This window comes from Alligator sinensis, unplaced genomic scaffold (genome assembly GCF_000455745.1).
Source record: "Alligator sinensis unplaced genomic scaffold, ASM45574v1 scaffold417_2, whole genome shotgun sequence".
In the NCBI taxonomy this organism is placed as follows: domain Eukaryota; kingdom Metazoa; phylum Chordata; order Crocodylia; family Alligatoridae; genus Alligator; species Alligator sinensis.
The window spans coordinates 649,539-657,071 of NW_005842456.1; positions in this window are offsets into that span (position 1 = coordinate 649,539).

Consider the following 7,533-nt stretch of genomic DNA (forward strand, 5'->3'; position numbering starts at 1 on the left):
GTCCTCTTCCCTGCCATGGCAGGGGGTCAGACCAGATGATCTGCCCAGGTCCCTTCCGACCCTAGAAACTATGAAACTATGAAAAGGCTGCTCCCCACCAAGGTGGCAAGGTGGAGTCACAGAAGATGCAGGCATTGCAGGTGCTACCCACCCAGCTGGCACTCACATTGGTGAAGGTGCCATGGTGGTCTACAATGGCCTGTAGAATGATGGAGTGAAAGCCCCGCTGCCAGCCATAGTAGGGGCGGTCACTGTGGGGCAGGCAGGTGATGGGGATGTGGGTCCCATCCAAGGCCTCAGTGCACTGGGAGAAGTCCAGGGTGTGGGACCCTGCCACCACCCCCAGGGGGTCTTGCACTTGGAGCATGGTGTTCCCCAGCATGTCCAGGAGGACACTGAAGACTTCTAAGACAGCCTCTCCAGTAGTTGCCTTGCCCACACCGAAGAGGTGGCCAATGTAGTGCAGGCTGGTGGGTGTGGCCACCTTGAGCAGGGCAACGGCCAGCCAAGTGTCCATGGGGAGGGCCTGCTGCATGGTGATGGCCTGCCACTCCGGGTGCATGCAGAGCTGCTCAAGGAGCTCCTGGAAAATGGCTTGGGTCATACAAAGGACTCCACCCCCTGCTCATCAACCCAGGTGTGCTAGACAATGTGTCCTGGCTGGCTGGGTAGACCCACAGGGGGCAGGGCTAGAGCCCCAGAAGCCCTTGGATGGTACTGGTGGTCGCGTCCACGTGTGTGCTGTAGGTGTCCCTGCAAGGGCTCAGGTGGAAGCATGGAGTCCAAGTGGCAGCAGTGCAGTGGCAGGTGACCTGAGACATTGTAGTAAGCCTGGTCATGTGGCTGCACCTCATGAGGGGGCAATCAGGGCTAAGACTGACCTAGGCCAGGTGGCAGTCATCATGATAGTGAAGCACAGCAAGCAGTGTAGCCAGAAGGAGTCTGGAGCATAGGTTATTGCTCCTGGGGCCTGGGGTTGGAGCAGCCATCATGTGGTGGGCATCAGCTCTGGTGACAGAGTTTCAGAGGGTTGTGCCAGCATGCTGCAGGCTGCTCCAGGCCAGAAACACAAACAGCCAGGAAGTAGTGTATGGGTCTGGATTTTATAGATGGCTCCTGACTGCAGGCAGCTTCAGCCAGAGCTGCCAGCTCCCCTGGCTGTTGCAGGGGGGTGGTGCAGGGTCTGAGGAGGCTGGAAGCAGGCTCCTGCCAGGAGAAGCAAATCTGCTTCCAAATGTCTGCATGTGTAAATGTCTGCCCAGGGCAGGTTTACTCCGCAGTAAATTACTACAGAGTAAACCCATATAGCATTAATTGCATGTGTAGACATGCCCACTGTCAGCTTTAGAAGAGGTCCTTAAAAACTGCTAGGAAACTGCAGAAGCAAGATTTTAAAAATATATGAAGATTACATGGGTATCATACTGTAACTGACAAAGACAAAGTTTTACTCATTATTCCTCCTCTCCCATACTTTTTGCAGACATAGTTTGATTTTTCACTAATATGAGGGCAATGAGCTCTTTAATCACAACATCCTGCGAATAAAAATACTGGATCACCAGGAATGGCCCTGAGTTTTCTAAGGTCTTGTGTGTTGACTGATACAAATCATTCATACAACCATTACAACTTGTGTTGTGTTTACTGATGTCAGAAAGGAGTCAAAAGATCTAAACTTTGTTTTGGGTATTGCCTACAGGAATTAGAGGTTATGGTCCTTATTACATTCCACCAGGCCAGCCATCCTAGTAGGCAGAGCTAAGTAGGGGAACTAGGATTGCAGGAGCAAAAGCCAGAAACCATAAGTCAGGAGCCAAAAACCAAGCCAGGGTTAGAATTTGGGAATCAAAAGCCTAATTACCAAATCCAAGTGACAATCCACAGGGCAAGGTAAAAGAATACAGCCAAAACAGGGTTGGGGCAGGAAACAGATCCACAGGGAAATCCAAAACTAAAATCCAGGAGTAAGCAAAAAGCAGGGTCAGCAACCAGGAAAGCCAAGACATTGCTAAGACAGTAGCAGCTCAGAGACTAATAGGTTGTGCAGCAAGGCTCAGGTGCTAAAGAAGATCCTTAAAACCAATCCCAAAACCAATTAGAGGGGAGGGGCTAGGGCTCAGCTGGCCTTGATCAGTTGTAACTGGGTCAGCTGCACTTTACAAGGGCTGCAGGGCAGGATCCTGGCTGAGATTTATAGAGCTGACCTAGGCTGAAGGGTAGGACCTTTATAGATCTTTTCTTTCAGGGAAAAAAATAAGTATCTATACTCCTGGATGTTGTTCTGTAACATATTAGTATGTAGGGGTTACACTAATGTATTGCCTAGAAGGACTAGGGTCCTATTTGCTAGTTGCTTTATTAATACACACAATAAAATTCTCTCTCAAAACAGCTTACACTGTAAGTAGACAGGTCAAAGTGTGGAAGAAGAAAATAACCAGATAATCTTACCTTTTGTGGCTAATGGTCAACTAGATAGCCAGCAAAAGACCTGGGGTATGTCTCTTGAGTCAGTCCATTGCTGCTTCAGCCTTTTCATATTATTCAGTATCAATGGTTGCTTAATGAATTTCTTCAACAATAATGCAATATCCATCATAGAACCATAGAATTATAGAAAACTAGGGTTGGAAAGGACCTCAGGAGGTCATCTAGTCCAACCCCCTGTTCAAACCAGGACCATCCACAACTAGAGCATTCCAGCCAGGGCTTTGTTGAGCTGGGCCTTAAAAACATGTAAGGATGGAGATTCCACCACTTCTCTAAGAAATCCAAAAATCTAGAACTCTTGGTGCAGAGATAATACCTTTTATTAGACTAACTAAGAAATCACCAGACTTTCATCCTCAACTCCCTCTGTGCAAAAAATGAAAAAGTTTATTTCCTACCTATGGGGACTTTTTACTCTCTTTAATTTTCCCTGGGCCAGATGAAGGGCTTGTAAGCCCGAAAGCTTGCAGAAGACAACAATTTTTTTGCGATGTCTTAGTTGGTCTAATAAAAGGTATCATCTCTGAACCAAGAGTTCTAGGTTTTTGCATTTCTTTTTGTATCAGACCAGCACTGCTACCAAATACCTCCTCTCTAAGAAACCCATTCCAGTGCTTCACCACATTTCTACTGAGAAAGTAATATCTTAGCTAATATCTTACCTAAACTTCTCTTGTTGCAACTTGAGACCGTTGCTCCTTGTTCGGTCATCTGCCACCACTGAGAACAGTCTAGCTCTATCCTCTTTAGAACCATACTTCAGATAGTTAAAGGCTGCTATCAAATCCCCCCTTAGCCTTCTCTTCTGCAAACTAAGCAAGTCCAATTTCATGGAAAGTTAGGGTTGGAAGGGACCTCAGGAGGTCATCTAGTCCAACCCTCTGCTCAAAGCAGGACTATCTCCAACTAGATCATCCCAGCCAAAGCTTTGTCTAGTCAGGTCTTGAAAATGTCCAAGGATGGAGCTTCCACCACCTCTTTGGGTAACCTGTTCCAGTGTTTTTCTCCTAGTGAGAAAATGCTTTCTAATATCTAACCTAAACTTCCTTTCCTGCAGCTTAAGACTGTTGCTCCTTGTTCTGTCTTCACTGAGAACAGTCTAGCTCCATCCTCTTCCGAACCCCTCTTCAGGTAGTTGAAGGCTGCTATTAAATTCCCTCTCAGTCTCCTCTAGACTAAGTTCCCTCAGCCTCCTCTCATAAGTCATGTCCCCTTGCCCCCTTGCTATTTTTATTGCCTTCCGCTGGACTCTGTCCAATTTGTCCACATCCTTTCTGTAGTGGGGGGCCCAAAACTGGACATAGTACTCCAAATGTGGCCTCACCAGTGCTGAATAGAGGGGAAGAATAACTTCCCTCAATCTGCTGGCAACACACCTACCAATGCAGCCCAGTATGGCATTAGCCTTCTTGCTGCCTTCTCTTCAGCTTCTTGTCCACTGTAACCCCCAGGCCCTTTTCTGTAGAGCTGCTACCCAGCCAGTCAGGTCCCAGCCTGTACTAGTGCATGGGATTTTTCTGTCCTAAGTGCAGGACTTTGCACTTGTCCTTATTGAACCTCATGAGATTTCTTTTGACCTAATCCTCCGATTTGTCTACTCTGAACCCTAGCCCTATGCTCCAGCATTTCTACTACTCCCCCTGGCATGGTGTCGTTCAAGAATGTGCTGAGGGTGCACTCCATCCCATCTTCCAGATCATTAACAAAAATATTGAACAAAACTGTCTCCAAGACCAACCTCTGGGGCACCCCACTTGACACCAGCTGGCAACTAGGTATCCAGTCACTTATCACTACCTATTGAACCCAATGATCCAGTCAGATTTCTATCTACCTTACAGTTCATTTATCACACCAATACATCCTTGACTTGCTTCCAAGAATGCTGTGGGAAACCATATCAAAAGCCTTGCTAAGGTCAAGGGATATCATGTCCACTGCTTTCCCTGTATTCACACAGCCAGTCATTTCAACATACAGGGCAATCAGCTGGGTCAGGCATGACCTGCCCTTGGTGAATCCATGCTAACCATTCCTGAACACTTTCTTCTCTTCCAAGTACTTAGAAATGGATTCCTTGAGGACCTGCTCCATGATTTTTCTGGGAGCTGAGGTGAGGCTGACTCATCTGTACTTCCCTGGATCCTCCTTCTTCCCTTTCTTAAAGATGAGTACTAAATTTGATCTTTTCCTATTGTCCAGGACCTCCCCCAATTGCCACAAGTTTTCAAAGATAATGGTCAGTGGCTCTGTAATTATATCAGCCAGGTCCCTCAGCATCCTCAGATGCATTGCATCAGGCCCCATGGGCTTGTACACGTTCAGTTTTTCTAAATAGTCTCTAACCTGTTTTAACCTCTAACTGAGAACTGCTCACCTTCTCTACAAACTATGTTGCCTGGTGCAGTAGTCTGGGAGCTGACCTTGCCTGTGAAGACATAGATAAAAACAGGCATTGAGTACTTCAGCCTTTTCCTCCTCATCTGTCACTAAGTTGCCTTTCCCATTCCGTAAGGGACCTACACTTTCCCTGATCTTCCTCTTGTTGCCAACATACTTGTAGAAACCCTTCTTGTTACCCTTCATGTGACTGCTAGCTGCAACTACAATTGCACCTTGGCCTTCTTGATTTCATCATGCCCAAGCAATATTATTATACTCCCCCCTAGTCCAAATTTCCACTTCTTGTAAGATTCCTTTTTGTGCTTAAACTCACTGAAGAGTTCTCTGCTAAGCCAAGCTGGTCATTTGCCATATTTGCTATTCTTCCTGCACATCGCGATGATTTGTTCTTGTACCCTCACTAAGGTTTCTGGCCTCCCAGGGGATTCCTGCCCATCAGTTACCTGACGGAGTCAAAGTCTGGTTGTCTGAAGTCCAGAGTTCATACTCTGCTGCTCTCCTATCTTCCTTTTGTCAGGATCCTCAACTTGATCATCTGCTGGTCACTGCTCCCCAAGTTGCCATCCACTTCTACATCCCCCACAAATTCTGTTCTGTTTGTGAGCAGCAGATCAAAAAGAGAACAGCTCCTAGTTGGTCTCTTCTACACTGGCACCAGGAAGTTACCTCCAAAAACGTTCTATGCACTGCTGTATTGCCCTCCCAGCATATGTCAGGGTGATTGAAGTCTACCATGAGAACCAAGGCCTATTATCTGGAAAGTTCCACTAGTTTTCTTTAAAAAGCTTCAACTACCTCATCGTTTTGGTCTGCCAAGAGGTGTACAGCAGACACTTACCACACCCTTGTTGCTCTCTGTGACAGGCCCCCATCTGACTCTCCTCATCACCAAAGCTCTGGTGGCCAGGCCATGACTGGCACAGCTGCTGCTCTGCAGCTGGAAGAATTGGGCCCTAATTGGAGCATGGCCTAGCAGCTGCACCCTGAAAAGTGGCCCAGAGGCCAAGAACATGGCAGGACGTGTCTGGTGCCAGAACCAGATGTACTCCCCACCACTGGAGACACCCTGCCACCACCTTTACTAGCCAGTGAACTAGGAAGACCATCCCAGGCCCTCCTGAGCCTAAAGGGAGCTGCACCAGAGGGGAATCCAGAGTTCAGACAAAGGACTGCCTGGAGGAACAGCTCTGGTGGCCCGTCCAGCCCACTTGCCAGGACTGGGCAACTCTTATTGGAACAGCAGAGCAGACTAGCCTGTGCCAGACTGGAGCCTGCAGCATCACAGGTCAGACAGAGACGGGAGAAGGCAGACTGGTGGGCCCAGAGGGCAGTTGCCATGGGTGAACCCTGGAGGGACAGCTCACAATACCCTAGCCTCCTGGCAGCCTGACCGCATGCCCGAAGTGTGCTGTTGGGGCACACCCACTGCATCTGGCCATAAACAGGCCCTGCAGGGAACACATGGAGTCACGGGGAGACCTGACTGCAAGACAGTTGGGAAAAGCCCCAGGGGAAAAGGGGCCAGACAGAATAAAAGGAACCAGAGATTAAGGAAGCAGACCCCTAAACCCTGATGCTTAAGAGTGAGAAGCTCAGCATGGGGGCAACAGTGCCCTGCCCACCATTCAGTCTGAGCTATGTTAAATGACATCGTTTTCCTTTATGTTGGCATTTTTTATCCAAGTGTAACCAGGTCACAGCAAACTACTCATCATCCAGCGAAGGGTGACAAGGGCCTGCAGCAAGGCGGTAGCCCTAGACTTCAAGAGGGCCAACTTCAATGAGTTGAGGAGATTGGTGGGAGAGGCGCTGGGGTTCTTGAGGGCAGGGGAACTCAGTGCCCAAGATGAGTGGTCGTTTCTTAAGGAGATGATACTCAGGGCCCAAGGGGTGACAATCCCAACAAGAAGCAAGGGGGGCAAGAGTGCCCAAAGGCCTCCCTGGCTCACCGAGGATGTCCGGGAATGCCTGGTTGCCAAAAAGGCGGTGTACACCTGGTGAAAGGTGGGGGCTATCTCCAAAGAAGAGTATACCTCTACTGCTTGGGCCTGTAGGGGGGGCTGTTAGGAAAGCTAAGGCGGACATAGAGCTAGGACTAGCGTTTAAGATCAAAGATAATAAAAAGTCCTTTTTCAAATATATAGGGAGGATGAAGAAGGCAACGGGAAATGTGGGGCCCCTGCAAGATACACTGGGCAATCTGGTGGTTGCGCCAGAGGAGAAGGCAGACCTCTTTAACAAATTCTTCACCTCCGTTTTCTTGTGCAGGGACCGGGACTCCCCCACCGTGATTCAAGACGGACTGGAGGGGAACGCCTCAAGACCTAAGGTTGAGGAGGACCGGGTTAGAGTGCTTCTGGAGGGGCTGGACGTGTTCAAATCAGCAGGTCCAGATGCTCTCCACCCCAGGGTGTTGAGGGAGCTAGGGGTTATTGCAGGGCCCTTGGCACGGTTTTACAAGTGCTCGTGGTGCTGAGGCCAGGTGCCAGATGATTGGAAGATAGCCAATGTGGTCCCCATCTTTAAAAAAGGGAGGAGGGAGGACCTGGGCAACTATAGGCCCGTCAGTCTTACCTCAATCCTGGGGAAACTCTTTGAGAAGATCATCAAGGAGCACATCTGTGATGGGCCGGCATC